We start from the raw sequence: 26,169 nt of genomic DNA on the forward strand, positions 1-26,169 counted from the left end.
TTGTGTGAGTTCATAAGAGTCTATTCATTTCACTCAACAAGGATACATTAGGATGATTAAAAATGACATAAAAGGAGTTCTTGCTTATGATTTCATTTTTTTTTTACCTACCATGCAAAGTCTTTGATGTCCCTAGAGTGTGTATGTGAGGTTTCAGCTCAAAACACCACACAAATAATGTTTTATAACCATTTGAAACTGACCCTTTTAGGCTTTTAGATCTTTGTTGTGCTGTTTTGGTGACCGTTGCTTTAAATTAAAATAAGATTGTGCTTGTTTTGAAAGTGGGCGGAGCTACAAATGTGTCAGCATAGTGTCAGATTCAAAAACAAGACTAACGTCCTATGCTAATGAGGGAGAAATTGTCACTAATGGGCGGGGCTTTCCCTCTCTGATGACACATACAGACTGTTTTTATCAAGTGTGAAAAAAAAAAAAATGCATTACTAGCCACTCTCCATTTTCACTAGCCACAATTTTGTTGTTAGGAAAATATATTTTATATGCATAACTATGACTTTGACATGCTAAAATATCTTGATTTAGATGTGTTATGTGTCGTCCAGATGCTTCCTCATTCATTTCACCTTTTGTGTGAGCTTTTAGTGTTTTCAAAAGCACTGACTGACCCGCCCACCCACTTTCATAAACCCAACCGACAGTTTTCAAAAGCAATTCAGAAAAAGAAAAGCCCTCATGTGATTTTTCAGATTTGACCACATTCTCATTCTGTTATTTATTTGTTTATTTATATTGTTTAGCTTCTGTTTTTGTCTTACTTGCTCTCAGGAACCACTCTTTGATGGACTCGAACCCCGTCGTTGTTGTCAACTCCTCTTTAAGTCTCAAGTATCCCGATGTACATAGCGAGCTACTGGATAAACATAGATATATACACTAGATATCGCATAGGTACCCTGAGCATGCGTCAATAGCGCCGCCACATTGGTACAGTGCTCCCAGGACAAATGTCATTCAACCGCACTAGTCAATACAGTGTTATTACGTGAAGATGCGGGACTTTAGCGCTGTCTACGGGTGTAGTAACGAGCAAACAAAGAAAACAAAGCACAAAGGCAGAACATTACATAGGTAAGGTTTAGTTTTTCACGTTTTTGTATGTTATGAACCTTTGTGCTTAACAGGCAACGTTATTGATGATAATACAGTCTCTTATGCATTCACCATAAGGCAAAGTAGCACCAAGTCCCACTAAACACTCGGCTTATGCTAGTTTTGTTCAGCAAACAATGCATTTGAAATATGACAATGAAATGCTTCAGTGTCAGAAACTTGTATTGTTGTCAGCTAGTGAACGAGTCGTTCATAACGGAGATTCATTGACAAACGAATCGCTCCCTCCATCAGTATGAGAAGTAAAAGCAGGAGAGGGGCTTTGTTTCTGGACACGGATTAGATCAAATTTAACAGGGAAAGTGGATAGTACATTTCTGTAAACACAAACACAAGCTTTTTGTCAGGAATGCCAGTGCGATCACTAATATATCAATGTAGAAAAGTGATGTAAAATTATAATTTTCGCAATTAAAAAAAAAAAAATTGCATGCTAACATCCAGGAAAACTCCCGATCATAGATATATGTGTATATGTGTATATCTCTGGCTTTGGATGGTCACAGTCCTCCACTGTACCTTGGTCCCGCATTCATTTCAAAGGAGCGCTACCCTGTTCCAAAAAGGCGGCTCTATTGACGCATTCCTTCCAATAGACAACAACAGGGTAGGCGACATCTAATGTATATATCTATGCTGGACAAACTATCAGCAAATATTTTTCCTCAATATCCCATAATGCACAGCGCATCGGCCTACGGCAGCTGGATTAGTCCAAAAGGCGCAGTACTTTTTGCAGTTGGGTCTGTTTTAGTTTGGATCATATTCTCACCACAAACTAACCGCTCCAGGGTTCGTTTGAAACCATACCGAGACCACCTCTTCAAGGCAGGTCTCGGTCCAATTTTTGGTCGGCTTTTGGTGCGCACTGGAATACAATTGCTGCATTCACACCTGTCAAAACGAACCGCACGAAGAGGGGAAAACGAACTCTAGAGCGTTTCAACCGAACTAAATAAGGCAGGTGTGAAAGCACCCTATGCTGGTTTCATGTCAACTTTAAAGCTTCTTCAATGAGCTTCTTCCTGAGTACATCACAATCCCTAAAATGTACATAAACGTTTTTTGGACGACAGCACAGAATACGGATCCTGTTAATTATGGATAGTTTTCACAGTGCACAAAGAAGGTCCTGTCATTGAAGTGTCACAAGGGCGAGTGCATGATGATTTTTGGCCGAATGATTCCTTGAAGTGAGGGCAGAGATCTGTAGGACACTGACAGAGGTGAGCAGGGCACTGTAGCAGGGAACTGTTAATAAAGAGCAGTGATAGTTTTACTGCTGTACCCTTTTCGGGGTGGATGCAGCTGAATGGTTCACGGAAAGAACTGTCTCGAGCGCTCTTCCTTTAAAGCTTTGTCTCACCAAAATGCTAAATCTGAGTGGAGTCAGACTTGGCCTAATCCCAAAACCGAATGATTTTATTACGACCCTGCTGGAGTATTATTATCTTTTGAGCCGGGGAAGCGTGAAGGGTGGAGATGAACACCAGTGTTGATGAGGCAGCCCTGCTTTTTGGTCTGCCCTAAATTTATAAATAGCTCCTCTCCCCATTCTGCATTTGGCCTGAAACACTCTTTAAGCAAGTATGCAGATGCGAAGGCCTGGCCGGCACTTTACAAGTCAATAGTTCTTTTGCTCATACCTAATAAGTTACGTTTGTGGTAATGGACTATAATTCTCAGGAGGGCAGTAGAGGTGTCATCAAACCACATGTGTAATTTTTTCAGGAAGTTAGTTGAACAGCAGGTAGCCGAAAAAAGTACAACTTTTATTAATTTAGTCAGAACTTTTTTTATTTTTTTATTTTGACCGACTGTAGAAGTCGTTTTGTGCTAATATCCACTAGATAACAGCCCCTTTTTGATATGTAATAGTAAATCAAGCTTATTTTGCTATCGATTTGTTTAGAATTTACATCTTCAGATATTTTCTACACACTGTCAGAAAAAAAGGTACACGGTGGTACAAATAATTTTCCTTAAGGAACAGTTTTGTATCTTTGTAAAAGCTGCACCTTTTATGGTACATAAAATACCTCTTTTGATACTGTTCTGTGCATTTTATTGTACAATTGAAATGAAGGTACAATAATAAAACAACTCCTTTATTACAATATCTATGAAAATAAATAAATAAAATAAATTTAACTTTAACATTAATTATTATTAAGGTAACAACTGGAAAAACAAAACTATACAGTAGGTATTGTAAACTCAATATTTCTGGCATTTTTAATAAAAATTTTGGTGAGCATTTTCTGATGAATTCATTTTCATTATTGATATACGCACCTTTTGGCATTTGCTTTCCACTATACGCACGTGAGCTGGTAAAAGTCCTGCATATGCAAATTGTTCATGCAGACATTTTAGTATTGTAAAACTAATCAAACATTGTGCATATGTCTTTTGCATTATTCTATTTCTATTTTAAAATTAAGTAAATTAAATGAACTTTTAAGTGATTACAAAGGTATTGTGTTAACATTGGAGAAAAATATATATTTTTTATTGTACATGGGAGAATGTATTTCTGTAACATTTTTTTGTGTGAAATATTTAGCAAAAAATAGATCTTTTGATTTATGTTAAAGTATTTTTTATTCTTTACTATAAACGGAAAATGTGCATTTACACAAAAGAAACTTTAAAAAAAACATTGTTTAAAAATGTATTTAATGTTTTATATTTACTGAAATTAAATTGACGCATCTTGGGTAAAGCAAAACTTCTTTAAATAGTTCTTGAAGGAACACATTTGTTGGGGTACTAAGTGTCTTGTCACTGTAGTGGTATATTCAAGGATCAGATTCGTTCCCTTGATGAAGGTACAATATTGTATCTGCAGGTTCTAAAAACCAAAGGTACATTTTGGTTCCCCATAATACAAATCATGTAGTAAAAGCTACAAACTGCAATGGCACAAATTTGTTTCTATGTTTTAAGGTACAATTATGTTCCATAAAAACGTACTGCCCCAGTGACAAGGGTTTGTACCTTCTTTTGTACAACATTGTAGCATTATTTCAGAGAGTGTAGGAAGCTTTACAATTTTATATTTGTGCATATACATTAGATTAGTCAGAACTGAAGGCAAATGTGGAGCTAATCGAACAAAATAACTCACAATAAGAGTCTAAAATTGGTAAAGCTAAATTTTTTATGTTAGAGAAATATATTAAATGATTTTTTATAAAAGAGCAAAATTCAAGAGAACCAAAAAATGTATAAATTTAGTTGAAATTATTATATATATATATATATATATATATATATATATATATATATATATATATATATATATATATATATATATATAATTAATATATTTATAATTAATATATGTATGTATATATATATATATATATCTGTCATTGCTTATTTTCAGTGTCACATGATCTCATACTCTAACTTGTTTAAAGGAATAGTTCCCTCAAAATTGAAAAGTTATTCACCCTTAAGTGGTTCTAAACATCTTTTTAAAAAAAAAATTCTATTGAACAGAATAGATATCTTGAAAAAAGCTGAAAACCTTTAACCACTGACTTCCATCTCTATTGAGTGAAAAAAAATGAACACTATAGAAGTCAATGGTTACAGGTTTTCAGCGCATTTAAAAGATATAGTTTTCTGTTCAACAGACAAAAAAACAAACAAACATTAAAATAGGTTTGAAACAAGCAAAGGAGACTAAATGGTGACGTAATTTTAAGTTTTGGATGAACTATCTCTTTAAGATAGACGTTCACATAAAATGCATCATTATACTGTAGTTGAACACTTACCTAACTAACTTTATTTATTAATTAAAAGTGCTTTACTTTCATTGTATCATCCTTGATCTGTTATTTGAGCTAGTGTGAATCTAAACTGAAGTGAATTGTGTCAAACTGGGATCAAACTAACACGGCTGGAAGCTGATAATATGCTCACACAAGTGAAGCGGCAGAATAGCAAATAATGCCAGAGTCTGGGTTGTGTTTGCACCATCTGCAGTGCTGGCTGGGCCAGAGTCATCATTTACAAAGGCATTAACATTAGCATGGTGGCAGCCAGCTCTGCTTCACTGTTGTTTTCTCTTGTTCCCTGAAGCCAGCAGGTACACAGAGGGAATTTATTGTTGCTGGACCCCATTAATATTAAACATAACTAATGAGAACTAATCACCGCAGCACAATGAATAGTGACAAGCTCAACAAAGAGACCTGTCTCTGAAACTATGTGTCTCTGTCTGTCTATTAACTCATCCATTTATACAATCTTTTACATTTCCATTCATCCAATCTTTTCAATTATCTATCTATCTATCTATCTATCTATCTATCTATCTATCTATCTATCTATCTATCTATCTATCTATCTATCTATCTATCTATCTATCTATCTATCTATCTATCTATCCATCCATCCATCCATCCATCCATCCATCCATCCATCCATCCATCCATCCATCCATCATCCATCCATCCATCCATCCATCCATCCATCCATCCATCCATCATCCATCCATCCATCCATCCATCCATCCATCCATCCATCCATCCATCCATCCATCCATCCATCCATCCATCCAATATTTCTGTCCATCCCTCCATCACTCCAATATTTCCATCTATTCATCCATTCATCCAGCCAGCCATCCTGTTCAAATATTCAATTATCCATCCATTTATCCATCCTTATATATTCGACAATCCAACATACTCATCCATCCATCCATCCATCCATATTTTTCTATTCATCAACAACTCAATCTTTTATCCTTTTTTCTGTCCATACATTCGTCCTTGCATTCAATATTTACATTTATTCATCCATCATTCATCCATCCAATATCTCCTTCCATCTATCTGTCCATCTTTCATCTATCCAATATTTTCATCCATTCATCTACCTTTTCAATTATTCATCCAATCTTTCAATCCATTTATTCATCTATCAATCAATCCATTTATTCATCTATCCATCCATCCATCCATCCATCCATCCATCCATCCATCCAATATTTTCATCCATTTGTCCAATTTTTCCCTTTATTCATCCATCCATCATTCATCCTTCCAAAATTTCCATCCATCCATCCTTCCAATATTTGCATCTATTCATCCATCCATCCTTTTCAATTAATTATCCATCCTTTTCAATTATCCACCTGTCCATTTAAATTATCTATTTATACATCTATCCATCCATCCATCCATCCATCCATCCATCCATCCATCCATCCAATATTACCATCCATCAATCCATCCAATATTTCTATCCATCCATCCCTCATATATTTTAATCTATTTATCCATCCATCCATCCATTTAATATTTCCATTATTCAATCCATCTTATATTTCCATCCATCCATCCTTTTATTCATCCATTTAAATTTTTAATCTATACATCCAGTACTTACATCAATCCATCCATCCATTTCAATTCTCCTTTTATCTTTCCATCCACATTCCACAATCCAACAATCTTTTCTATCCATTCATATTGTCCATCTATATTTTTCTATTTTTCAGCAGCCCAACATATTGTCCTCTTTTCTGTCCATCCATCCATCGTATTTGTTTGTCAATGTTTTTGTAAATCTTTTCATCACTATTTATCTATCCACTCATAAAGATGATATAATTATGGCTGTGATCATTTTAAAAAATACATATTTTTGCTACATTTTAAAAATGACCAAATTCAGTTTAAACTTTGCTAGATGTGTATTTTATATTTTTATTTCTTATTTCTTTTATGTTGGCTGAAAAAAAAAGTTTTTATATTAAAAAAAAAAAAATTAAGGTCAATATTATTAGCTCCTTTGAGATTTGTTTGTTAATTAACCTAACTTTCTAAGTTATCCCAAATAACAAGGTAAGCCTTTAAATTGCAAACAAATTAATTATTATAATTTGGTTATTAAAAATGTTTTGACGGTTTAATGTTTAAAAATGTTTAGAAAAACTCTTAAAGCACTTGAGGAGTATTTAAAAAAATATTTAAAATATTTTAAAATATTTTGCCTTCAAGTGAATAATTAATAAAGCATCTCGATATTTAATTGCAGCCTTTGATCATGTATTGTATATATTCTGTTTCAGACAAGCCACTGATCGCCTCTGAAAAGCCATCCGTCAGTATTCCTGCTTCTGGACCATTCCCAGAGCTCTGATTCAGCCCAAACGCATGCAGCACCTGTCTGCAGTTCACCACCGCCTGCCTCCTCACAGCTCCATCTCTCCAGCCCTGCCAGTGTTCGGCATCTGTCTTCATTCCTGCCACCCCTGAAACAAAACCAACTGACCTTCGGTGCTCCTCTGCCTTTAAATAAATGAGGCCGTCTGTGTCCTGGCACGTGCGCTTCTGTCAGTTTGCCTGCGATCTGATGTGAGCTATTGCACCGAGAAAGATTTTAATGTGTGTGGGACCAGAGGTGCGAGCTCTGTTCAAACGCTTCAATTAATTAATGGCGTAATTAAGATTTTGTCATTGACGCGGTGTGCCGTGACAGCGATGGATTGGTCGCTCGGTACCCGCGCCAGGCGGGCGAGGAGGCATGCAGTCGGGTGGTCGCCGTAATGAATGGCAGCAATTTAAGGTTTGTTTCCGCACTGACAGGGCCACCTGCAAAGCCTGAGCTGGTGCATTACAGCATGCCAACATCATTGAGAATGGCACGGCTGATGCACAGGATTCTGGGTAAAAGGACCGTACTGACTGTTTTCATGCTTTCTTATTTGAACAGTTGCTTTTCATCACCTCGTTCCAATCTTTGTTGGCTGTTTATTATATATTATGCTAAAAATTTAACTGTGTTTTAAATTTTTTATGTTTATATTTTTTTTATATTTTTGATTTTATTTATGACATTTACGTAAAAAAATACAAATATACTGTATATGGAAGAAAATAGGACAAGACTTAAAATTTTAAACTTAAAGGGCTCTATTTTGACGGTCCATGCGCAAAGCGCAAAAAAATCAGAATGCATTTTTGCTATTTTAAGAATGGGAAAATCTGCTTTGCGCCGTGGTGCATGGTCTAAAAGGGTTGAGTTTATTTTCTTAATGAGTGTTTTGGTGTGTTTTGAGAATAAACCAATCAGAGTCTCATCTCCCATTAACTTTAAGAGCCAGCTATGTCGTGCCAGAAGCGCATTTGCTATTTACATGACGTAAAGTATGTGTAGGTGTAAAAACTGAGCATTTTATTAGTAAGAGAACAGTTAAACAGAACATCTACCGCCAAGAATGAGAGATAAAAGATCTACTTTCACTTTCGCTCTCATGGATAGGGAAACCTTGTACGCATAGACATCAATTAGCCTATAAATAATTAATTTTGTTTGTGAAGCGCAAAGATTTGTTTCAAAACTATTTCTAAATTCAGTTCTAATTTCCAGCAAACGAATAAAGGAACAGTAATAACGAAGTGTGCTCAAAATACTGAGTTATATCAGCGTGGCGCAATGCCTCAAAATGACCCTTGCGCCGAGCTGAAAGTAGCAAATAACAATTGCGTTGCGCCTTGCGCCACATTGCGCCGGGTGTATGATAGGGCCCAAAATGTTTAAGAAAAATGTCATTTTGTTGTATTTTTAATTAATGTAAATTAAAGGAATTTTGAATTAAAATTTAAATTAAAATATATATTTTTTAAAATTAATTATAAATGTTGTCATTTGATGCATTCTATTTTTATACTTTCATGTTCATGTTTATATTTCTTTATAGACAACTCAGTACCAACGTTTTATCAATAACCTTGTTTTTATAATATATAATAACAATTTCATTCATTCATTTTCTTGTTGGCTTTATTAATCCCTTTATTAATCCAGGGTCGCCACAGCGGAATGAACCGCCAACTTATCCAGCAAGTTTTTACGCAGCGGCAGCCGCAACCATCTCTGGGAAACATCAACACACACATTCACACACACACACACACACACACACACACACACACACACACACACACACACACACACACACACACACACACACACACACACACACACACACACACACACACACACACACTCATACACTACAGACAATTTACCCTACCCAATTCACCTGTACCGCATGTCTTTGGACTGTGGGGGAAACCGGAGCACCCGGAGGAAACCCAAGCGAATGCAAGCAGAACATGCAAACTCCACAGAAACGCCAACTGAGCCGAGGCTCGAACCAGCAACCCAGCGACCTTCTTGCTGTGAGGCAACAGCACTTATAATAATTATACAATTATAATAATAATAACAATAATAATAATAATTTAACAATAAGATAATAAATTATCTTGATTTAAAATAATATTCAAAAACCAATGTCAACATGATTCATACTTTTAAAAAATGTCTGTCGTTTTCACAAACTTACACACACACACATGCACGCACGCACACATTAAATAGCTTTGGCATTTAAATCCTGGATTAAAAATGAAAATTCTGCCATTTCCAGAGCTCAGGGAAAGCTGAAGGGGATGTTTTGATCCACATCTGAAGAATCAGTGACCCGCTACAATCTCACACTTGATTTGACAATGGCAACATCATGCTGACGCTCTGCCACGAGGTGATGCAACCTGACAGCAACGCTGGAGCAGCTTTTCGGCAACACACCGATGCCCCACTAAAAGTCACCTCATTGATCCAGGTGTCGCGTTTCACCCTGATGAGGGAAGACGGAGGAAAGGGAACAACCTCCAAACCCTTGTGGGACCAATGTTTGCTCCTCGTCCTCTTTGATGGTTCCTTTGGGGAACTTCACCCTTGCAAGGTGACTCAGGATGATCTCGGGTTTCGAAAGGAGAATCTACACACGTTCGGGGGGTTTTGGGATAAAGAGTGGATTTCCCAACGGAGTGAAAACAGAAACAGCAGACACGTTCTTCTCTCTGTGTGTGTTCATTTCTCACAAAGGACAAAGGAAAACGTGGCCCTGATATTTGTATGGTTCTGTGACTCTGTTGCACTCTACGTAGCCTATTATATACAGCTTACTGTTTCAAAGTGTGGTGTGTAGGTTAAACTTGTTAGCATGACGCAATTAATGTGTTGCATATTTGGGTCTGTTCTGATTTTAATAATGAAAGAAATAGGCTAATTTTGCAATTGGAAGTCTGATGACTGAAAAAAGTTGTTTATATTTATTCTGAATCTTACATGACAGAGCTACAGATGAGCCATTTAAAGTTGAGAAATGTTTAATTATCAAAAATACTGTAGCTTATGGTAAAATGGATCGATGGATGGACAGTAAATTGGATTAATGGATGGATAGATGATTGGATGTTTGGACAGACTGACCTTAAAACAAACAGATGGATTGTTAAATCGATGGATTGAAAGATGTTCATAAAGATGAATGGATGGATGGACAGATTTTTAAACAGATGAAAATACGAATGGACAGAAAAAAAATGGATGGATGGATGAATGGACAGAATCAAATGGATGAATAGCTATGCAAATGGTCTAAAAATATGGATGGACAGATATTTAAATGGATGGATGGATGGATGGATGGATAGTTGGAAGGATGGATGGAAGGATGGATGCACAGATGTTCAAAAATTGATGGATGGATGGATGGATGAATGCTTGGATGGGTGGATAGATGGATGGATGGATGGATGGATGGATGGATGGATGGATGGATGGATGGATGGATTGATGGATGGATGGACAGATTCGAATGGATGACAAATGGACAAATGGTCAAAAATATGGATGGATGGACAGATATTTAAATGGATAGATGGATGGATGGAAGGATGGATAGACAGATGTTCAAAAATTGATGGATGGATGGATGGAGTGATGAATGCTTGGATGGGTGGATAGATGGATGGATGGATGGATGGATGGATGGACAGATTCGAATGGATGACAAATGGACAAATGGTCAAAAATATGGATGGATGGACAGATATTTAAATGGATAGATGGATGGATGGAAGGATGGATAGACAGATGTTCAAAAAATGGATGGATGGATGGATGGATGAATGAATGGATAGATGGATGGATGGAATCAAATGGATCGATCTCTGGACAGATGTTTAAAAAGATGGATGAATGAATGGTAAAACAATAGATGGATTTAAAGAAAGATGTTTAAAAAGATGGATGGATGAATGGATGGGTGGGTGAATGGACATTTTCAAACAGATGAAAGAATGGGTGGACAAATGTTTAAATATATGGATGGATGGAAAGATGGATGGACAGATGTTCAAAAACGGATGGGTGGATGGAGTGATAGATGGATGGATGGATTATGGAAGGATAATCATAAAGATGGATGGATGGATGGATGGATGGATATTCAAATAAATAAATGGATGGATGAACATGTTCAAAAAGATGGATGGATGGATTGACATCTTTAAACAGATTGCTGAATGAATGTATGTATGGCTGAATGAATGTACAGTATAAATAAATGGATGGAATGGATGGATGGATGGATGGATGGATGGATGGATGGATGGATGGATGGCCAAATGTTTGAACAGATGGATAGATGGATAATCAAACAGATGGATGCATAAACAGATGTTCAAAAATATGGATGGTTGTTCAGATAGATGCATAAATGGATGGATATAAACAATAGATATTCAAACAGAAGGAGGGATGGTTATAAATGGATGAATATATATATATATATATATATATATATATATATATATATATATATATATATATATATATATATATATATATATATATATATATTTAACTGTTTGACTTTTTCACATCTCCAGATTTATTTTCACTTTTTTTCAGTTTACTGAAATTATTTGTAATAGTTTTGGATTGTAAATATTTCAGCTGTATGTTCAGTCAACAATAACACAAGTACTATTTCAAAGGGCTCCAAATATTGACCAGTACCTTGAAAACTTTTAGTAATTTCCTTATGGACTGTGTTAGAAAAATATAAAAACTTTAATTCCTGGAAGTTGAATAAAGTCGATCAGATTGAAAGTGTAGAGTGTGAAGCGCATGTCTAAAATATTAATGTGTCTTTTTTTTTCTTTTTTTTTCTTTTTGGAAACACACAGCATGTATCTCAAAACCCCCATGTTGCTCCTCTTTGCTTTTACATAAAAAGTTTTATTTTTTGAACTTACGAAGTGAAGCAATAAGCGGCGGTTTACATTGAAACAGTCTGAAGTAAAGATCTACCCTCTTTCTCAAGGTCAGATTTCCGTCTTAATGACACAATACCGTTTCGTCTGCAAGACCGGAGAATTCTACACAGTGACTGAAAATCATTCAGCTCATCAAAAACCACACTGCACTTGTTAATTATTAAAACCTAAAGGTGAGCATGTAATATTAAAACACCTAGAGGCGATAGAGCAGCTCAGGCGATATATATACCGCCACGGTTTAAACACTGCATCACTGATAAAGGCTAATCTGGACAAGTCAATGTGGCATTTTATCTTTTTGTTTGTGTAGAACTGTAATCACCTTCCTTTCACTTTCATCAAGAGAAGTTTCATCAGCTTGTTTTATTGTCTGCAGGTGGACAGCACTCCTGCCAAACTCTTTGTATTGTTAATAAATTATTCGTTAGTGATTTGCTTGTTAGAAGGAAATTAAAGTTTAATTTTCAGTGTTTCTCATTGAGTTGGATTAGTAAACAGAGCTTTGCCTGCAGAGTGAAACTGCCTGTTACAGCAAATCATTTGCTATTTTATTAGTATTTGTCCTCTACCTCTTGCTGACTGCAAAAAAAAAAAAAAAAAAAATTCAAAATGGTTGGGTTTGATGATTTTCATCATTGTGGGTGCGTGTATGAGTCTTTTCTTTAACACAATCGCCTCACAGCAAGAAGGTCGCTAGTTCAAGTCCCAGCTGGGTCAGTTGCCATTTCTGTGTAGAGTTTGCATGTTCTCCTCGTGTTGGCATGGGTTTCCTCCGGGTGCATGCAATATATATTATACAACACCCTAATCTCCCTTAATAAGGACTTAATGGTATAATTTTGTCAGTAACAAAACAATTTTGCTACAACCAAAATCATTATGTCACTACTGAAACAATTTTAACACTACTGAAACCATCGTCTCAACCAAAACATTTATGTCACTACTGAAACTACATCACAAGTTTTGGTATTTGGCAGTGACAGTTTATAGACTTTTGAGTCAATAACTCAAAATTGCTAATCGGCATATGGTTCAGTAGTCACATCTACTCAGTTACACACAGATTTTTAAACCTTTGAAGACCTTTAAACATGACTGGACCAATATATTCTTCGTAAAGCTACGAGAAAGAGTGACATGAGTTTAATTCCTGATAAAAAATACCGGGGTCTCAGCCAATGAAGAAACACACAGTTTCATGAAAACCTGAGCCACCTTTTTAAATAATTAGATGTATTTCTTTAAAAATAATATCCAATCAATCAATCAATCAATCAATCAATCAATCAATCAATCAATCAACCAACCAGCCAACAAATCCATTAACCAATGAAAGAAAGAAAGAAAGAAAGAATGAATGAATGAATGAATGAATGAATGAATGAATGAATGAATGAATGAATGAATGAATGAATGAATGAATGAATCAATCAATCAATCAATCAATCAATCAATCAATCAATCAATCAATCAATCAATCAACTAATCAACTAGCCAAACAAACAACCAACGATTCAACCAAACAACCAGCCAACAAACCAATTGACCAATAAATGAATGAATGAATGAATGAATGAATGAATGAATGAATGAATCAATCAATCAATCAATCAATCAATCAATCAATCAATCAATCAATCAATCAATCAATCAATCAGCCAAACAAACAAACAACCAGCCAACAAACCTATTATCCAATGAATGAATGAATGAATGAATAAATGAATGAATCAATCAATCAATCAATCAATCAATCAATCAATCAATCAATCAATCAATCAATCAGCCAAACAAACAAACAAACATCCAGCTAACAAACCCATTAATCAATGAATGAATGAATGAATGAATGAATGAATGAATGAATGAATGAATGAATCAATCAATCAATCAATCAATCAATCAATCAATCAATCAATCAATCAACTAATCAACTAGCCAAACAAACAACCAATGATTCAACCAAACAACCAGCCAACAAACCCATTGACCAATAAATGAATGAATGAATGAATGAATGAATGAATGAATGAATGAATGAATGAATGAATGAATGAATGAATGAATCAATCAATCAATCAATCAATCAATCAATCAATCAATCAGCCAAACAAACAAACAAACCAACTTCCAGCCAACAAACCCATTAAACAATGAATGAATGAATGAATGAATGAATGAATCAATCAATCAATCAATCAATCAATCAATCAAGTCAACCAACCAACTAACTAGTCAGTCAGTCAATCGATTAATCGATAAACCAATCAATCAATCAATCAACCGACTAATAAACCAACCAACCATTCAATCTATCAATCAACCATCCAATCATTGACAGAACCAACAAACCAACCAACCAAATAAGATAAAATTCTGTCAGCTCATTACCTGCCATTACCAACACGTGTTTTACATTTGTCAAAGTTGTCAGCAGAGAGCAAGCTCCCATAATGCAATCCGAAAGCATAAATAAACGGAAAACTTCAACAAATCTCAAAATAAGGGAAACTCCCAATTAACAGATATTCTTACACAAATCAAATGTTTTATATAAAACAAGCCTATACTCCTTCAGATCCCAAATGAAGTGCTAGTGGGATTGATCTGCAGTCTCTCTCCAGCAGAGCTCTTCAACTAGAGGCCAACGCTCTGTCAATCACTTCTATATAGTCATCCTGATGATTCAGATGAGGCCTCTGTGCTGCTTCATACATCAGAAAAACAGCAGTGAGTTCAACAGCGCAGTCTTATTGAATGAAAAAGAAATCAATGTTAAAAAACCAAACCTTCAAAAGGAGAACGGACAGAAAAAATTCTCTTTTATTTCTCCCTGTTTCAAGTGTAAAACTAACATGTTAGCGAGTCTGACCCTGAATAACAACAAATCAGGTTTGTTCAGTTCACTAGTGATGACCTGCTCAAACGTCTCAGGCTCCTTCGCTGTGTGCAGATCTACAAAGTCTTACTTATTTTTTCCTGACAGGTATGAGGATCAGAGAGGAAAATTAACGCCTTGATTATGATTGATTGATTGATTGATTGATTGATTGATTGATTGATTGATTGATTGATTGATTGATTGATTGATTGATCGATTGATTTTGGTGTAAGTCATTTTAGTGCTTAAATTCATGTCCGCTAGCTGCCATAGTTGTTTCTTATTCATATTGCATTGTATTGTTATTATAATTGTTTATACAATTGTATCCATATGTAAAATGTAATGCCTGTGTTCTATTATAATGTCATTTTTCTTGAATAGGTTGATTTTTTGTAAAATAATAATAATAAAGTGAATTATAGCATTAAAGTATTGTACTATTTGTTTATTAGCAGTCAGTTTAGTTCTTTTTAATTAGAGGTGTAAACCTACACTGCTCTCAAAGTTTGGTTTGGTTTGATTATAATTATCATGCCATTCGGTTGAATTCAATATCTCTGTGCTTCAACAATGCTTTCCATAAACGTGGAGGAAAAAACTCGCTCTGCAGACATGCACATGTCTGTTTCCAGAAGTATCCTTGTAACAGCCGAGAGGAGAGGAATCGTCATGCCAGGAGGTCAAAGGTCCACAATGAGAGAGAGAGAAATGTGAAGTTTACTGACATTTTCTCTATAACAGTAATACAGGGCTTCTGCTGTAACTTCAGTGTCAGTAAAAGACTATCCAGCAAACACACATGCTGTGAATTGTGCAGTCTCTGCATTTTTAAGTAGTTTTAAGCTACCGCAAAATAGAGCATTTGTGATAAATGACGTCAGTACTTAATAAAGGTTATGATTATTACTGAACGGATACCAAATTGTCCATGTCTGCATCGCAGAGCACCAAAGAAAAAAATCATTTTGACACCCTTGTTTTTTATATATTTCAACTTATTGAAATAATATTATTAAATAAACTTAAAATAATTATCTACTAATTTCAATACTTCTTTTATTTCATCGATTTTATTCTTGTTTATATGTCATATATTTATTTTCATCATGATTTATGTCTTATTTTAAATGTATAAAATAAATTGAATAAATATATTTTGTTTTATTTTTTCATGTTTTATTTATTGCAGTTTTAGTGATTTCATGTATTTATGTTAAATTTATTATCTCCAATGAAACATTTATAATTTAATTTAATGCAGAGTTTAATATTTTTTTTCAATTTAAAAAAATCACTTCTTGTGTAAAACTACAACTTCAGATAGTCATTCGCTTTCCTTTGGCTTAGTCTCTATTTCAGTGGTCGCCAGGGTGGAATGAAACCCCACACAAAAAAAGGCAACTGGCTCAGCTGGGATCAAACCAGCAACCTTCTTGCTGTGAGGTGAAAGTGCTAACCACTGAGCCACCGTGCTGCCAACTTCAGTTATATTAGGTCATTTTGTCTGTAGCTTGATTTTTTGTCAAAAACCACCAGACTTCTCCAAAGTACCTCCCCAGTTATCCTACTTTTTAAACAAAACTAACATGGACACAACCCAATCATCAAATCATTCAGTTACTCAACAAATAAGTTGCTTAATTTACTTTTTCCCCACAAAGTCCACCAAAGGAAAAAAAAAAAAAAAGACTTTCTGAATTGCAAACAAAACTACAAATGTGGGTCATTTCCACTTTTCTCCAACTAGTTTGCCGTGCATCAGCTTCTCTACTCAACTCTCGGTCACTTTGCTCTCTGAAAGACCTTTTCAACACCACAGGTAGCTGATTTGTATTCTTGTATTTACATTCTATTTTAATTGACGTTCAAGCCCATGGCGGACAGACATAATTAAATGATAACAACCCCTAAAATTCTCCTGCTTCTTTCAAAAGTGAAAGAGAAAGATTTGGGCTGAAAGCGTGAGATGTTGGAGCTCATTGTGGCCAACAGGACAGCCGAGAAAATTACAAGCATTCATGGCGTCTTCGTAGCTGCTCTCGGATCAGTCAGTCAAGGGTGGACTTTCAATGGCGGCAAACGTTCGTCATAATGAGCCCCAAATTAGCTTGTATTTCTCATCTCGGCGAGCCTGTGGATGTTTGGATGCGCTGTTCAATGACTGAAGGTTTTGTCGACAGCCTCTCGCCGCGCGTGTTAGCAGAACGCTGAGAGTCAGCAGAAAACCTTTTGACATGCCGCCGCGGATCATTCAAGCGCCCACTGAGTCGTGGTTTTATCTTCTTCTGGCAAGCAGTCGTTTTGCTTTTTTTCCCCTTCTCCCTCCTCTATCCTTTAACGTTGCCTCCTCCTGTCTCGCCAGACGTAAGGCTCTTCGCTGAGCTTTGGTGAAGGCAGCAGTTTTTTTCCTGGAAGCTGTGAGCCGTACGCCGCAAACTGTCAGTCCCCATTTGTGCAGCGCCGAGAAGTGCAAATGTAGGGGTTTATTTGCCTTTTGTCTTTTCTGACAGCTTACATGAGCAACAAAGACCTGGCATCAAAACCCCTTGCGCTCAGAGGGCACGCACTTAATGTGTGTGTTTCCAAAAAAACTCATCTGTTGATGAAAACAAACCCCAAAAATTGGTCTATAGAAATTCTTGGCCACACTTTATTTGAATGCACAAATCATGCTAGTAGCAAGCCATTAACTAAGACAATTAGAGCTCAATAAACTATAGTAAATGGTGTGGATTGTTACTTTATCAACAAAACAGTATTACACTGAAAAGGAAAATAAAACAATATGGGAAGCCATTTTAACCTCTAATCTAATCTAATTTAAGAACTTTAAAAAAATGAATGAATAAATGAATAAATGGGTAAATGAATGAATGAATGAACGAATGAATAAATGAATGAATGAATGAATTTACCAGAGATGGGTTGCGGTTGGAAGGGGATCCACTGTGTAAAAAAATTCTGGTTGGCGATTCATTCCGCTGTGGCGCCCCCGGATTAATAAAGGGTCTAAGCCGACAAGAAATTGAATGAATGAATAAATGAATGAATGGATAGATGAACAAATTAATGGGTGAATGAGTGAACAAATGGGAAGATGAATGAATTAATAATTGAATGAATGAATGAATGAATGATTGATTGATTGATTGAATGAATGAATGAATGAATGAATGAATGAATGAATGAATGAATGAATGAATGAATGAATGAATGAATGAAAGGGTAGATGAATGAATGAATGAATGAATGAATGAATGAATGAATAGATGGACGAATGAGTAGATAAATGAATGGATAGATGAATGAATGGGTAGATGGATGAATGGGTAGATGAATGAATGAATGAATGAATGAATGAATAAATAGATAAATAGGCAGATTAATAAATGAATGAATGAATGAATGAATGAATGAATGAATGAATGAATGAATGAATGAATGAATGGGTAGATGAATGAATGAATGAATGAATGAATAGATGGACAAATGAGTAGATAAATGAATGGATAGATGAATTAATGGGTAGATGGATGAATGATTGAATAAATAAATGAATGAATGAATGAATAAATGAATGAATGAATAAATGAATGAATGAACGAATGAACGAATGAATGAATGAATGAATGAATGAATGAATGAATGAATGAATGAATGAATGAATGAATGAATGAGTAGATGGAGGAATGACTAAATGAATGTATAGGTAGGTGGATGGAAGAATGAATGAATGAATGGATGAATGAATGAATGAATGAATGAATGAATGAATGAATGAAAACAACTTGCCAAAATCAGCTTAAAACAGATGTTTGTGCCTTTCTAAACAGGTTCTGAAATCTTGTATTATAGAGCTTCTCGTGAAGAATTGCCTCTTTATGTTAAGCTGCAGTAAAAATCTCACATTATTTAGGGTTTCTGTCCTGTAACCTCTGTGACCTTCCTCTTTCTCACTCTCCTTCCTCTAGTTTTAATATCTGCTTCCCCGACAGCAGCGGCAATGAAAAAATTATTTCCTTTTCAAATCAATCATAGGCATGAGTCTCTTATCAGACTGACCTGCTTCCATAAAAATGCTCCTCTGCACTGCGCTTGTACTCAGAATCCAATTTCTATGCATTTTCTTGTTTACAGAAGATCATTTGTGTTGGATTTGATTTGCCCTCTGAGTTGGCTACAGTACTGTATATGTTTGAATGTGTGTATGTGCACAGGTACATTTAATAATAATAATAATAATAATAATAACAACTACTACTACTATCCCCATGTTGGTGTGGATTTTCCCAGTACTGGATTGCAGCTAGAGGGGCATTCGCTGTGTAAAACATATGCTAAATAAGTTGGCGGTTCATTCTGCTCTGGCGACCCCTGATGAGTAAAGGGACTAAATTAATGAATGAATTATTATTTGTTAAACCTCATTTCAGTGTCTGTTTTTAGTAGTACTGAGATAATTGTTTAGGTTTTATTATTATTTTAGTTTAGATTTTATTGTTATATATTCTGTATTCAATTTTTTATTATTATTATTATTATTATTATTATTATTATCATCATCATTATTATTATTATTAACTCATTTTCTTGTCGGTTAGTCACTTAGTCCAGGGTCGCCACAGCGGAATGAACCGCCAACTTATCCAGCACGTTTTCATGCAGCGGATGCCCTTCCAGCCGCAACCCATCTCTGGGAAACATCCACACGCCACATCTGGAGCTTATCCAACAAAATAATTTATGATACCAATTTAAAAACTAGAAAACACAAATGTTTATGTTATAGAAAATTATTAAATGAAAATAAAAAAAGAGGAAAAATCAAGAGAAGCAAAAAAGAAAAGAAAAATGTTGTTGCTATTTTGTAGGTTGTAGTTTATTTTCTCAATATTTAGCTTGAATTTAATAGTATTCTTACAATGTCTAAATTTATTTGGTGACTAAAATATTATTTTAATAAATATATGTGTTTAATAAATCAGTTTTGTTTAAATGCACCAAAATACATTGCCTATATTCACTGAGAAATGGAAAAAATATAAATTTTCTAAATGGGGTGTACTGAATTATGCTGAGCACTGTACAGTATCATGGCAAACCATTTACTTAGAATGTTTATGATATTTATCTGACATAAATGATAAATGTATGCAATACTGTATACTTTATAGTGGTGGGCCGTTATCGCATTAACGAGCTCTGTTAATCTATTCTCAAAGTTGGGTTAGGAGCTGGGTCTAAAGCTGTGGTCCTTTACTGACAGCCGTGCCGCGCGTGTGGATCTTGTCAGAAAATATGGCGAAAAGTCCTACATGACGGTAATAGTTTGATCGCTGTGTTTACTTCAATAATGCCATTAATATCTGCATACTCCACATGTTTTAATTCCATTTCTGTTTAGTTCAGTTATGACTTTAGTCGGATTAAGGTGATCAAAAAATGGCTGTTTGGAGCTTATGTAGGCCTACAGTTCAACATGAATAAACAGTAAACACAAGCACATCTTATTGAACATCATTTAGAACAGTTCCTCAAGCAGTTTGTGATGCATTTTGGAAACAGGAGATGAGCCCCTGGTCTAATGCGCCACCTGGCTTGAGAAACCCTTTCTCAAAGACTTACTATTTGGGTAGTTTACATATTCTGAATGCCCTTGGCAGAATTCAAATGAGCCACTTTTATCTAGATTAATCTATTAATTGCAAGATTATTCTAGATTAATCTTGATTAAAAAATGTAATATATGCCCACCTATAATATTTCATATTCTGAATTTAATTCATTTATTTATTCATTTATTTATTATTTATACATTTTTATTTAACTATATTGTCAATCTATGTCAAAACTGTGCTTAAGAAACATAAATGCAAACTTGGTCAAACTGGATTTCTAAAACACCAGACATAAATGATTCATCCCTCAATATCAAAATGATGTTTGGTCATTTAAACATCTTTATAAGCCATAGAAGCCCATCGTCTCTCATTCTGAGTCTATCAGATTTGATTAATTCTGACGTCCATTTTTATATCAAAGTTTTATTTGTGGCCAGCTCAGTATAAACATCAGCACTCAGACCTCTAGAAGAAATGAGGACATTAAGCAGAGCACATTAAGCCTGGATGTGGACAGAGGAGTGTGATGGAGGGAGGAATTAAGCCAGGAAAGTCTGTCACTTCAGACTGAGAGAAACCTGATCAGCGGGAGCAGAACACAGACTAATGATGGAGGAAACTACGAGACAGCTGCCCTTTACTGTGATTTCACTGCTACAATGCAGACTTTTAGCTACTGACGTTTCTTATTAATAACACTTATTACACATATTATTATGATTATGTTAATGACTATGATTATTATTTGTAGTTGTTATTAAATTATAATTATTAGTGATATGGTCAATAATTATAGTTATTATAATTATACTTATAATAATAATGATATTATTATTTTTGTTATTATTATTATTATTATTATTATTATTATTATTATTATTATTAATAATAATAATAATAATAATAATAATAATAATAATAATAATAATAATAATAATAATAATATTATTATTATTATTATTATTATTATTATTATTATTATAGTAGTAGTAGTTGCTGTTGTTTTATTATTATTTATTTATTTTATTTTTATTGTTAATTAAAATTTGTAATTTATTTTATTTATTGTTAATAATAATAATAATAATAATAATAATAATAATAATAATAATAATAATAACAATTGCTATTATTATTAGAAACTATTAATTATTAATATTGCTATTATTATTATTATTATTATTATTCATATTATTATTCATATTAATATTATTATTATTATTTTTTTTTAAATTAGTATTATTAAGTAGTAGTATGTAGTATTTATTTATTTAGGAAATTAGTTAATTAGTTTTGTAAAATATTATTTAGACAACAATTAATTTCTCAGTATCGGTTTTATGTGGTTTGGGCTTAAGCAAAATGTTATTAATTGTTTCATCCTATAAATATCTAATAACATTTCTTACACATTTCAAATAATAACATTTAGTCATTCAGAGCATGTCCGAAGTAACAACTAACCGAATAGCAAACTATTTTATTTGTAGTGTTAGAAAATCAGGGTTAGTCCCCCAAAGATTTTTATTTTTTTTATGTTTTTGAATATTGCTGCAGTTATCAGTGACATTTGCTCTATCGGAAATCATTATACTATGCTGTTTTGTTTAGCATTTCATGATCAATAAAGTTAAAATCGAGATTTAGAGATTGTTTGACAAACATAAAGCTGAAATGTTATAAAAATAGACCTTGTGAGAAGATCTAAAAAGATATAGCGACTTCTATTGAATATATAATTTTCCATTCTTTTTTTAAAAAGTGAACTTCTTAAATTAAAGTCTCCTCTTCTTACATTCTGTTCTGTTCCGTTTTTCAGTATGGGTCGATTCTACAAGGTCAGCAGCGTTGCCGTGAATTTGTTCAGCAAAGAATTGAATGTTTTTTTCAGAAATATCAGCATTAGTTTTCTAAGAAGCACGCAGTTGCATAACCTTGAGCACAAGGCATGTAGTTTAATGTTAAATCCAACTATATAACAGCCATGTCTGATATACCTTTCTGAAGGCATAGTAACATTCTAACATGTTTTTAAATATAACCTTTTAGCTTATGACTGCATTGTGCAATTAATAATACTTAAAACTCGCCCCAAAATGAGAATGTACTCAACATTAACCAGTTCAAAATCTTTAGGTGTTTCTTTTTTCTGTTGAACTCAAAGGAAGATATTTGTAGAAAGTTGAAATATTGTAGAAATTGATATCCGGAGTAGGAAAAAAGTACTTTGGGAGACATTTTTGGTTGAAGCATTCATTTAAAATGCATTAAAAAGGATAGTTTACCCAGATAATTGTGTTTACTCACTATTTGTTTTGTGATATGTTCAAAAATAATTAAGTGCTTTTTACAATGTGCTTTCAATTACAAAAAGCTAGTTTTAAAGACATGGGTTACAGTCTCAAAAAGGACTACAAAAACAGATCAGAAAAAATAATAAGAAGAAATAAGAAATAGATAAACAAATACAAACTTGTATAAAACAAGAATAAAAAATAAAATAAAATAAACAAACAAACAGACGGACGGACGGACGGACGAATGGATGGATGGAAAAAATAATCGATCAAAATAAAAAAGAAACAAATTACCATCTCTAAGCAGTATTGGTCCCTAAGTAGTCGCACAGAAAAATGATAGATATTTCACATAAATATTTTTAAATATACTCCCATTATACGTACCCCAAGTGGTTATAAACTTTCAGTTCAACACAAAAGATATTATATGCATAAAATATTTTGAAGAATGCTGAAAACCTGTAACCATTGACTTCCATAGTAAATTTTCCCTACAATGGAAGTCAATGGTTTCCCATTTTCAGATTTCATCAAAATAGCTTCAAAGGTACCCCTATGTTAACAGTGTCCAGAAGTGTCGTCAACTTCCAGAAGTGTCGTCAACAGGGATGCCTATGCATATTTCAACAAGACAATGCAAAACCCCATTCTGCACACATTCCAAGGTCCTGGCTGTGGAGGAATAGAATGTAGCTAATTGACTGGACTTTCTGCAGTCCCGACCTGTCTCTAAGAGAGAATGTGTCGCACATTTTGCTCATTGCTAACCAAAATACATTGAAAAAATTATTTATTGATGAATCATTGAGTTTACTTATTTTTTTTTAAGTTAAGTGGTTGTAAACAATTTGTTTATGCTGAATTTAAACAAATAAATTAAGTTGAACATTACTAAATTTAAATTGTTTGTTCAAATTCAACACAAATAAATTGTTTGCAACAATTTTGCAGACATTTTTTCAGTGGACTTGCTTGCAGAAAGAAAGGGACCTGAAATATATCATCACTTGGAGTCTTCAGTCCCTAAATGTGTTTTAAAGAAGGCAGTTTTGGAACAAGTAAAAGAGTAAATGAAGACTAAATGTTCAGTTTTTGAGCAAACCATCCTTTCAAAACTCAAAAAGAAGAAGAAAAAAGAAATAAAACATATCATTCTGAACTCAAAATGGCACCTGTTTCATAGACTGCCACATGTTTTTCTCTCTTCAACACACACAAGCGTATGAAGATCGATCGCACTTGTAAAACAGGTAAAACGAGCAAAGAAGCAAAAAAAAAAAAATTGTTGATGCCAAAAAATTGATGGAGTGAACAAAACAGAGGGATTGTTTGGCATTAGAGGACGAGGGGGAAACAGTAAGAGAGGAATTTGAAAGAAACTGAGTTTGACATGCCTCATTTCCTGAGCCTGTTTGTGTCTGCGCTAATAGGTCCCGCAGAAATGCAGCGGCCATCATGTGAATTGTAAGGGCCCGGGCAGAAGAGGGCTCGAAAAGAAGAGCAGAAGAAAAAAAAAATATCCAAAGTACCTGACAAACCATTTCTTCTCCGTTCATGTAGGGGCTGACATAAAATTGTGCTGGAGGAACAGACAAACAGATGCTCCAGCCTTTAGCCGGGTTCATTAGACGGTCTGTGGAGAATCAGAAATCGTCAGGCATGGATATTTTTTGTTTTCAGGCTGCAGATCATGTCTGGAGTGCAAAACAGACATTGTTGTTCAGTTACAGGCTTGACATACGAAGATCCAGTGAGTTTTTGCACAACAACACAAAACTGAAAGTGACCTTTACCATCTGACCATATGCTTACTGTGTTTGTGCTGATAACTGGCGGCTCAGCACAGAGGTCCTCATCTCTCTTTGAACTGCTTCCTCTTTGAATCTCTTCTTCCTATCTGTGACCTTTATATCTGTCCTTTATATCCCTGCCTGACTCCACCTCCTGTTTCTAATTCGTCCTTCTTTAATGTTCGACTCCTCCCACTCACATGACTCCACCCACTCACGCCTCACCTTTACTTTACTCTATTAATCCAAACATTCTTCGTTTTATCACTGGCTGCATCTTAAAAAAGCCTACTATCTGACTTCAAATCCATAAAATAATAATAATAAAGTGTTGATTAATAAAGGGACTAAGCCGAAAAGAAAATGAATGAATGAATGAACTAATTAAATATTAACCCTCTCAAGGCAGGCGTTGCTGATTTGCAACAGTTAAAAGCATAGATTTTGCCTGTTTCTAAAATTTAATTTGAGCCTGAAAGGGTTAATCTTAGTTAGGATATTGTTTTTTTTCATGTATTAATAAATAGCCTACTATAAATTAAAACCAATTAAGTATGCTAAATGTTTTGTTTTCACAAGCTTTGGAAACGTAACGTAAATTCTACTTTTAGATAAAAAGTCTATAGCTTTCATCGTGAGCCACGGCTACGTTCAAAATGGTATACTTGTTTTCAAAGTGCACTTGAGGAGAAAGCAATTGTCAATATGATGATCTCTAAAACTGAACTGTTATAATACTTTGAAAACGACAAAGCAACAAGCTATGTTTGTACCAACAGACCTTACATGCAACCTTGGTTGGCTAATGATGGTTTTTGGAAATGCACCACAATTTATATTGCACCCTCTGGTCGATTTATTTGAGAAGAGGATGCACCAGAGACATTTGTTATCATCAATAAGCATACACAACTGCTTCTGGTGGATTTGCAAACACAGAAACTGCAAGCAGACGTGCCCAAGGTTACATATTTCGATGTTCCCAGAAATGTAGACCTGTGTACGTATCCGCAATAAGCATTAATTAATCAACATTCTGCACATCATCACTCATCATGTTCATTCATTTTCTTGTCGGCTTAGTCCCTTTATTAATCTGGGGTCGCCACAGCGGAATGAATCGCCAACTTATCCAGCAAGTTTTTACACAGCGGATGCCCTTCCAGCTGCAACCCATCTCTGGGAAACATCCACACACACATTCAAACACTACAGACAATTTAGCCTACCCAATTGACCTGTACCGCATGTCTTTGAACTGTGGGGAACACC

At 34.5% G+C, this 26,169-nt stretch overlaps 2 long non-coding RNA genes across 14 annotated transcripts in view; both read right to left on the minus strand.

Annotated features, from left to right (window-relative positions):
• The window catches only part of LOC137495912 (uncharacterized), a 453,250-nt gene that overhangs the window by 350,020 nt on the left and 77,061 nt on the right, over positions 1–26,169 (minus strand). The window lies entirely within an intron of this gene.
• Positions 16,255–24,740, minus strand: LOC141386162 (uncharacterized). Its single transcript, XR_012407573.1, has 3 exons — positions 24,637–24,740; positions 18,102–18,195; positions 16,255–17,782 (listed from the first exon to the last, which is right to left on the minus strand). It is a non-coding gene; the product is annotated as an uncharacterized lncRNA (long non-coding RNA).

The sequence above is a fragment of the Danio rerio genome, chromosome 6 (genome assembly GCF_049306965.1).
Source record: "Danio rerio strain Tuebingen ecotype United States chromosome 6, GRCz12tu, whole genome shotgun sequence".
Lineage (NCBI taxonomy): Eukaryota > Metazoa > Chordata > Actinopteri > Cypriniformes > Danionidae > Danio > Danio rerio.